The sequence below is a fragment of the Pundamilia nyererei genome, unplaced genomic scaffold, assembly GCF_000239375.1.
Source record: "Pundamilia nyererei isolate P.nyererei 1_Seehausen unplaced genomic scaffold, PunNye1.0 scaffold00093, whole genome shotgun sequence".
NCBI lineage: Eukaryota > Metazoa > Chordata > Actinopteri > Cichliformes > Cichlidae > Pundamilia > Pundamilia nyererei.
In genome coordinates, this window is record NW_005187494.1 from 695353 (window position 1) to 704762 (window position 9410).

The 9410-nt window shown below is 41.8% G+C and overlaps 1 long non-coding RNA gene across 1 annotated transcript in view; it reads left to right on the forward strand.

Moving 5' to 3' along the window:
• Positions 1-8660, forward strand: part of LOC106456305 (uncharacterized) — an 8881-nt gene extending 221 nt beyond the window's left edge. The window contains exons 2-3 of the long non-coding RNA XR_001290457.1: positions 7061-7150; positions 8252-8660. This is a non-coding gene — a long non-coding RNA (uncharacterized LOC106456305). The remainder of the gene's footprint in view (positions 1-7060; positions 7151-8251) is intronic.
• The last annotated feature ends 750 nt before the right edge of the window (positions 8661-9410 follow it).

Here is a 9410-nt window from a genome sequence, read left to right on the forward strand (position 1 = left end):
ATTGGTTTTGCTACCCCTTAGGATAAAAAATCAGGTAAAAATAAATAATATATTAATTTGTTCGATTAACCGCAATTGCTATACTGTTCCTGACATTCACCAGTACTGTTGAGACGCTGCCAGTAAGAAAACATCCAATAAAATAAAATTAAATTAAATTAAAAAAACATGTCAAACCTCTTTGTGTGAGCATATTTTATACAAATAGTGCTAGAAGTACCAATGTGTAAACATATACTGGAGAAACTAGATGGTACGGGGTGTACAGAGGCACAGACTGTACATAAAGATGGCTGCATGTTGTTTACACTTTGTCCAAACAAAACTTCTTTGCATCATCAAATTATTTCACAATGAAGCCAGATTCCTGAGAAATGCCCCCTTCGCGCTGACCACCGAGCCACTTGCTGCTATTGTCTTATTGTTTCCTCCACGGGAAATACTCAAGACTTGAGCGTGAGTGCAGACGAGGGGATTGCATGCTTGCTTTGAAAGAAACACCCTTCCAACAATGGCTGGCAGCGGGCCTAGTCTTTTGACCCTGCAGATCACTTCACATTATTGACCTTGCCTTTGTGCTGCCTGACTTGACTCCAGCTGCTCATAATGTACAGTATATAAAGCGTAGACACATACAAACAGTTTATGAGGCCAGTCTCCATCGGAGGCCCGGCCCGCTGTCAGAGCAGCGCCGGCCGTCTGGATGAAGCTGTGATCCCTGTCTGGGTTTACTTTAAGACAGATCCTCATGGACTCTAATATCCTAAACACAGAAGAAATTCTCCAGCAGTGACCACACAATGAAATCCGAGTCGGGATGTTTACAGTCTTAAAAAAATGGCAGAAATCTATGTCACGCCTTTATAGTTTGGTTTTTGTGCTGTGATTTCAAAGAGGCCATTCGCAGTTTTCAGCTGTATAATGATCCTTTTGATGGATTTATCAAAGCAGAGCAGCGGCTGGTCGCAGCAGGTGATGGAGATAAACATGTTCTCGTTTCTAAATTAATAACTGAACTATAAAAAGGAACAAATACTGACACAGCCGAGGATCACTGAAGTGGCAAATGGAATACAAACACTGAAGTTTAAACAGCGGTTTAAAAGGGGGGAAATGGCAGGTTGAAATGCCACTTATGGTGGAAGTGCAGGCTGTAATTGAAAGAGGAGTGGAAGTTCAGAAAATGAAAGGTGAAGTGCTGAAAAGAAATCAGAGGCAGTTTATTTATTCACTAAACGAACAAAAGCATTGGCCCACACCTCTTAATCAAATTTGGGTAATTTCAGTCCCTTTGCCACAGGTGTATATAAAAGAAAGCACCTGGCTATGCAATCTGATTTACAAGCATCTCTGAAAGGTCGTTCTCAAGAGCTCACTGAACTTACACTCAAATAAGGTGTAATAAAATGTCGCCACTGCAGTCATTTTGAGAAAAGTCCTAGACAATCCATTTGCAAAGTGGAAACGGTCACCGGTGTTCTGCTGCTCCAAACCTCCTCGGACATTAACATCAGCACAAAAACTGTGTGCTGGGAGCTTCATTGTCAAGCAGCTCCTGTAGGTGTCATCTTCAGCATATTGTTCTCATGTTACTTTGAGTTGAATTCTATGTAGATAAAACATAATAATGCTTGGAATAACCCAAACCCAACCCAGAATTAATGAGGCCAAGGCAATCAGTCCAAAAAGAGAGGGAGAGAGAGAGAAGAGGAAAACGTGCAAGGTCGAGGTTGAACCGCGCACAGGGAGGCGGGAAACCCGAACACAGAGAACATCTGCAGCACAGCAGCAAGTATTAACGAACAGTGTGACGGGGACCCACTGGGCTGATGTGGGAATGACCAGCAGGGGGTTAACAAGACACAGTCACCAGCAATCAGGCAACTACGGGAAGACAGACAGGAAGCAAAAGAAGAAAAACAACAAACTTCAAAGTAAGAGCCATAAATATGGACACCAAACAAGATGTACACGACAAATGGAACAAAAGGGATGGAAACACAAACACAGTGTGAGACAGAGAAAGGCGTAGATGACACACTGTGGAGGCCACTCATACTAAATGACCGTAAACATAGAAACGAACCAAAAAGACAAGAAAACAAAACCTGATGACTACAGAAAACAGAAAATGAAACAGCAAGAGATAACCAGAACTAAAGAAGACAAAAGAGGAATCCAGAAAATATAATAAACACAAAACTTTAAACTTTATATACGGAAACACCAGGAGAACCCAAACGGGAAGCAAAACTTTAGCTTGCTGATATTTCAAAACGGACAACAAGGACAGTGTTTTACTTAATGGGACAGCAGCTTCTACTTTAAATCAAATTATTAGCATGTCAATTGTGATTTTAGGTGGTTGCCAGGCAACATGATAACATCGTATCATGCACAATTCCCATTTTATATACATAAATTGCAAGTTATTGTTTTTCAATTAAAATATGTGACATAATGCTTTTATGCTGCGTTACAGGTGCCAGATAGGTGATTTTAGCCTGTTGGTAGGTGGTTGCTAGGCAACAAGACAATGTTAGAATATATGATCTAGATAAGAACCTTCAGGGGCCTGAGATGTACCTGTGTGTCAGGTTTGGTTGCTCAAAGTTAATCGTGTACAGATTTCAGTTATTACGGTATCTGAAATCTGTGTCAGGAGTCTCTCATAAGACAATAACAATGGCTAATAATGCATTGATGATCATATTCATTAATAAAGTATTCTCATTATAATTCAGTTTATTGACTAAACCATAAAACCTAACAAATATTAAAAGAATAGATTTGACCGCAGTTTTTAAAATAGTTTTATTATTTTGTTCTTTTTACTTTGGCCAAACATGCAGTGTTTATAAGATTTTAATGGATGAATTTGATTCGATTTGACCTGCTGAAAGTAAAACCATATAAACAGTGGACGGTTTAAGAGTGAAGGTGGATGAAGGCTTCCTGGAATTTTTAACTGGGGGTGAGAAAGCTCGATGCGTCAGCAGATAAAGGACAGAAAGCGTCAATTTTGGTGATAATAAACAACAAATGTGGGGGAAGTTGTCAATTAAAAAAGGAGTAAAATATGAAAGTAGATAAAGTGCAAACTGAAATATAAATAATTAAAAGATGAAGCAGTGAAGACAGCTAAAATAAAAGCAGTGAAAGTGATAATTAGTCATCACTTTCTGACTTTCTGTTTGTTTATGTGGAAGAAGCAGCAGCCTGTGGGTTTCTAATTATAGGTAACACTTGAGCATTGTTTCTTATCATCATGCTTTGCAGACAGGGTAACCTTTAAAGCAGCTAAAAGTAATCAGCTACAGGAACGTCTAAAAGAAACCACCTCTTCCTGTCTTCGGGACAGTTTTTCACCCCCTGACTTTTTATTTTATTTTATTTTAAATGATGATGACAATGTGGAAGAAAAGGTCTTTTTCTTCACCCCCATTGTTCCTCGGAGCGTCGGCTCGTCACTCTCATTGTTTCTCCTCTGTGAACAATGAGGAACAACCTCCCCCTGCCACGTCTCCCACCCGCCGGGTTTCTCTTTGGCGATGATTAGTTTCTGATGTGAGACCATTGTCCTGACCAACAGTGGTCGCGTGTGAGGGACAGTGTGACAAATATACAATAACACCCCTCGCTCTCTGGCTCTGTCTCCAGCAGCAGACAGGAAGGACTGCGAGCTTTCATGATTGACCAGAATCCAGGAAACTCTGAAAATCACAAATATGGGGATGTGTTATTTAGGAGAAATAGGACAGGAACTTCGTGTACCCAAACTCTTCAGTACACCTCTGATCTCTCACAACTAGCACATTCACATTTTCTAAAAACAGCCCTGTTGCATCATCAAATATCCCAATGTGTGTTTAACCAAAACCAAACAAAGCAGTTGATAACATTCAGCCTGCCATTCCAACGACTATAATCTGAAAATAAACACAAACACTGGTCTTATTCTTTATTATTATCATCTCAAACAGTGCATTAGTCCACCTGTCGGTGTTTTGGAGCTGTAAGCAGCAATTTGTAAGGATCAAGGGCCAAATAAGGATCAAACTGAATCATTAAAGACCACAGGTCCTGATTCTGGAGGATAAAGGTGATTTGGTCAAAATATACCTGAAAAAAATACTTAAGAATCTACAGAATGATCACTTTTAAATTAACTAGAAACTACTACTTATTTACAATGTAATTAAACATTACTTAATCTCAAATTAAGTGATTGATCTGCTTGAAAACTACAAAACTGAGAATTCAGAGGTGATTTTTTTCAGTAAACATTTTTTAAGTCTTGCACCACTGCAGACAACCAGAAATGGCTTTGGGTAGTCATGGTGGCAGTTATTTTAAAGCACTAAAATAAAGATTAAAAAGTTTGCTAACATTATCCCAATATGTTAGCAAACTTCTCTCTGGAAGTTACAAAAAATCCAACAGATTTCTATTCCAGGATTATGAAAAAACAGTTGTAGGAACCTTTAGAGTCCAAATGTAGACTTCATCTGTCGTTCTCCCTAAAATCCACAAGAGGGCAGCATAACATGTCTTACAGAGCTGTGGTCTGCAGTCCAGCTCTGACTTTTCTCACCCGCTGGGACCCTCACAGTGACTCATTCTCTGTGCAGCTGGGACTGGCAGCTGAGTCACACAGCTCATCACTCATTTAGCCAGTCAATATCAGATCCAGGCGGCGATGATCTCCTGTAAATCGATCCTCATATTCACCTGTGGCACTGTGCTAACTGGAGTATAAACAGAGGGGGTGGGGCTGCTGCAGTGGTTCTATGGTTTATTATTATACTTCTTTTTTATGCCACAAAGGTATATTTCCACTAAAGCCTAATGCTCATATTAACTAGATACCATCACCACATAGCACATTTGACTGACTGGGACTGAGGTGCCTGTCCTGTCATAATAAATGCTAAAAAGAAAATAAAAATAAAAAATTGATTGACAGGTAATTATCTATACTGGCTTGTCCTGTGAGGCCTCCTGAGGGGCTGCAGTCTATTCCACCTGACACGTGGCGTACCTGTCATCTATCAAACAGAGAGGGAGCTGTTATTGTCTTAGAGTAGCTGCTTCATCTGTGCTGAAATCCACACAGAAACAAGAGGGAAACATGCAAACTCCACAAAGAGATGCCAAAACCCATAATTCAATATACATTTTCTGCATGAATTTATTTGTTAAAGCTTCTTTTAGAGTTAAAGTGGGCCTGTTCTGCTTTTCGATTTAGAATAGAATCCCCCCTTATTGTCATTTTACCTGTATAACAAAATTATAGGTGCTCCACGCCAACTTTGCAAGATTAAAATATAAATAGTATGACAGCAGGAATAAATAGCAAACAGGAGAGATGTATACAGTCTAGAGGAATATATGCAAAACAAGAGAAAGGCACACATTGGACAGCAAAGTGTTTGGAAACAGTACAAAAAGACTTGGTCTGAGTATTGAGTCTGTATGTGAGTGGCCTGTGTTGTGGGTTACTCAGACCATGGCTCATTGGTGAGGTGGGTGGTCAGGTGTGGGGTGTGGAGTGTATGTTTGTGTATATGGAGGGGGGTAGTGTTTGTTAACAGTCCGAATGACCCAGGGGAAGAAGCTGTTTTTGAGTCTGGAGGTGTGGAACTGGATTGACCTGAGGCACTGACCAGAGGGCAGCGGGTCAAACAGGTGGTAGGCGGGGTGCAAGGGGTCACCTGTGATGGCCCTGGTTTTCCTAAGACAGGAGGATCTGATGATGGCCTCCACGGGTGACAGAGGGCAGCCAATGATTTTTTTGGGGGAGGTGTTCCTGTTCCTGTGCAACCTTCCTCTTCTCGGTTGTGGCCCGAGTACCAAACACCGGGCCACAAGGGGCGGTAGAAGGCCAGCAGCAGATTCTGGTAAAGGTTATTTTTCCTCAAGATGCGGAGGAAGTGCAACCGCTGCTGGGCCTTCTTTACCAGGGCGATGGTATTGTTGGTCCAGGTGAGATCAGTGGAGATGTGGGTGCTAGAAGGAAGTATTTGGTCCAGGAACCGGTCTCTGTCATGGGTCTTGAACACTAGTCAACATCCTCTAGCAGCTAAGAAAATACGGGGTCTGGTGTGCTTGCTTTCTCCATCCTGGCTTTTTCTTTTTCTTCTTTTCATTCTGTATGATGTCAGCGACAGTTTGTATCTCTGATATATCTCAGGACAGCACGGTTCAGTGTTTGAACCACCTGGAGTTTTAATGTGCTCCATCATCGGGCTACCTGTAGATCTGAGATAGCTCTCTGTTCTGTGATGATGAGCTATAGCAGCCTGTCTACGGTGTAGCCGCCTCTTGTCCAACCACTGCTGCTGGCCATTGTGACCAACCTGCTGGTCAGAGGGGCAGCCAATCAGAGTAAGTCCGCTTAAAAGAAGGGTGGTCTTCAAAGGACAAAATAAATAAGAATACAAACAATATGCTACTGCAGCACATAAACGACCCAAAAGAGTCAGTTACAAGCATAAAAATAAATAAAATCACATCACATGAAGGAAACCCCGTAATTTTCCCACTTCAGACTCGCCCACCTCACCTGGGTGACTATTACAGGGTAAAAAAATTGAAGTCATTTTGCGGTAAAATCAAAACCCACACTGCTCAATGCCAAATTTTCCCACTTCATGACTTCATGATGTATGCCGAAGTGGAAACTGACATTTGAACGTCTACTATTTAGCAACACTACGTACGTCAGGTTTGTTCCCAAAGCCTCAAACTTTCAATCTGTGAGATTTAAATTCTGCACAGCATGAGACACCGATAGATACTTAGATCCTTCTTCCAGAGTGGACAAGCATTTGCTTCTTATCAGACTCAGACTCCCAGCTATTTTGGCCTTTCCCTTCTGATCATATCATAAGGACAAGACAGCAATTCTGTACTTAAACTCCACTGCACATCTTTTTAAGCCCATCAGCTCATGTAAGTTCTGGGAATTGAACCAGCCACCATGTTGTCTTTCTCTGATATATTTCAACAAATCTCCGGAAATAGCTCCTATCTTTCCACCCATTTATTTTCATTTCAGACTGGCAGAAGCGATGTGGTGTTGTGATAAGAATCTCCATCAGATGCGGCGTGTGTCTTTGAAGATGACACGGTTATAAACACTGAGATGGTAAGACGGGGCATGTCTCAGCTGATAGCATCACGCTGCTCACTGAGCGACTGTGTCGGATGCTTCTCAGATACAACACCAAAGGATTTCCTCCTCCTTCCTCCTTGCTGCTCTGTTATGTAATGCGCTCGCATCAGTTGTAAGTGCGGAGCGCCTCGAGCCAAATCAATGTGCTCTAAACAAGCTTCATCCTCATCAATAATGGATTCACGCCGTAAACGTGTCAGACGTCCCTGCTCTTCAGGACCACTCAGCCTAACGCGACGTCCCACAAGAACAGTTATGCAAGACCAAGCGCAGGTTGAAAACCTACGAGCTTTAAATGTTTGAGTGTGGACGCAGAGCTGCTGTGTGTCTGCAGCTGTGGACACATGACAACACAAAGCCTTCCACCTCTTCATCCGGACTCTCTGCGTCATTTTGCCTTCTTGTGTTTCCTTTTCTCGCTGTTCTGTTTACCCAAGCATGCCGGCACGATAGCGTGTTGGTAGACTGTAGGTGTGAAGCAAAGCTTTGCCGAGACGCGTACTCGCCACCAGAGGGCAGTGTTATAAACACGTGAAACGACCAGAGATGTGGACTGCTCATTTCCGTTTAAGCAGTTTTGGATCGTTTAGTTTATTATTCTGCAGTCTCTGTAAACACTGCATGGTATTTGCATTTGCTTCTGTTTGTTTGAGACGCATTTGGCCCTCTTTTGCTCCTTTTATATCTCTTTACCTTCATTTTTCATCTTTTTGTGCCAATTTGTTTCTTATTGTAGTCAATTTGTCTATCTGTGGGATGGTTTTAATCTCTTTTTGGTCATTTTGTGTTTCTTTCTGACACTTTTGTGTCTCTTTGTAGTCATTTTTCATCTTTTGTGGTCATTTTGTGTTCTGCTGTGGTCATTTTTCATTTCTCTGCATTCAATTTGTTTCTCTTTGTGTTCATTTTTTGTCTTTTTGTGTTATTTTGTTTTTCATTGTGGTCATTTTTCATTTCTCTGTAGTCAGTTTGTATCGCTTTGTGTTCATTTTTGTCTCTTTGTGTCATTTAATATTTCTTTGTGGTCATTGTGTGTCTCTTTGTCATCATTTTGTTTTCATTTTGTGTGCTCAGGCATGTCCCTTTGGCTCGACCTCTGTGTGGATATTTCAGTAAAATGCCACAGATGAACCAGTCTTGTCTCCAGAATAGTTTGCACAATGGTGGACCCCTATCAGCCCTCTGCAGACCTGCCTACTCGGACCCTCACTCTTCCTGCCAGGCCCGGGCCCTGACATTTTGATTGAGCACACAAGGTCGATGGCGGTAACAAGCCACAGCTGAGATGTCGCTGCTGATTTGGGCTTCGTCTGGCACCCTGTGACTTTCAGCTGGGGCATTTTTATCCCCGTCATTATTCTGTCCGTTGGCTGGGACGCTTACCTTTCAGGCAATGCTGTGCTGGAAGTAAATGCCGATTAGCGCTGTTGTAACGAGCAAGAATGTGACAGCGATGTTCTGGCAGGTGTGAGCTGAGCCTGCAGGTTGCTAAGCACAATGAGAGCGTTTCGGGCAGGTGTAGCATTATGTAATAAAACCTAATGCTGGATTCTTGCTGACTGCAGTCTCTTAAAATAGTGACTCTGCACCAAATCTGATCAGTTCTTGTCAGAGACAAAGAAGGGAGGGAGCGAACTACACTTTACTGTGTGTTTGAACCACTGAACACACTAAACAGGAAACAATCTGCAATGGTGGGGGAGATGGTACTCAGTTTGTCATGTATACACATATTTGTGCAAATTTAGATGATTTTAAACATCAAGACAAACTCGGTCATACAGAAAATACGCCAGCATCATACCTCGACATGTGACACCGGAGCTGCCTGCTTTCAAGAGCTTTTTACAGTCCATTTTTATCTCAGTTTGGCCTTAAAACACATTTTTAATCTGTTCTAAATTGATGGTTTAGACCACCCACTGCTCTATAATCTAGATAAAAATCTGCAGATGTTTGTGATTGTGCAGATGTTGGCACTGGACAAGAGTTTTGGGTCAGGAAGCTCGCTGGGTTACATGTTTGAGCGGGCTTCGTTAGCTTATAGTTAGTGTGGAGAGCAAAAGAAATACACCCAACAAGCAACTGATAATATCTTAGTCCATTATTAGCTTGTTCTCAGTATTTGTAAACAGAGGAATAAGATAAGATACCTTAAACCAGACATCCATCATTCATTAACCAACAATCCTGGCTCCATCCATTCACTTCCGCTTATCCTTTTCAGGGTCGC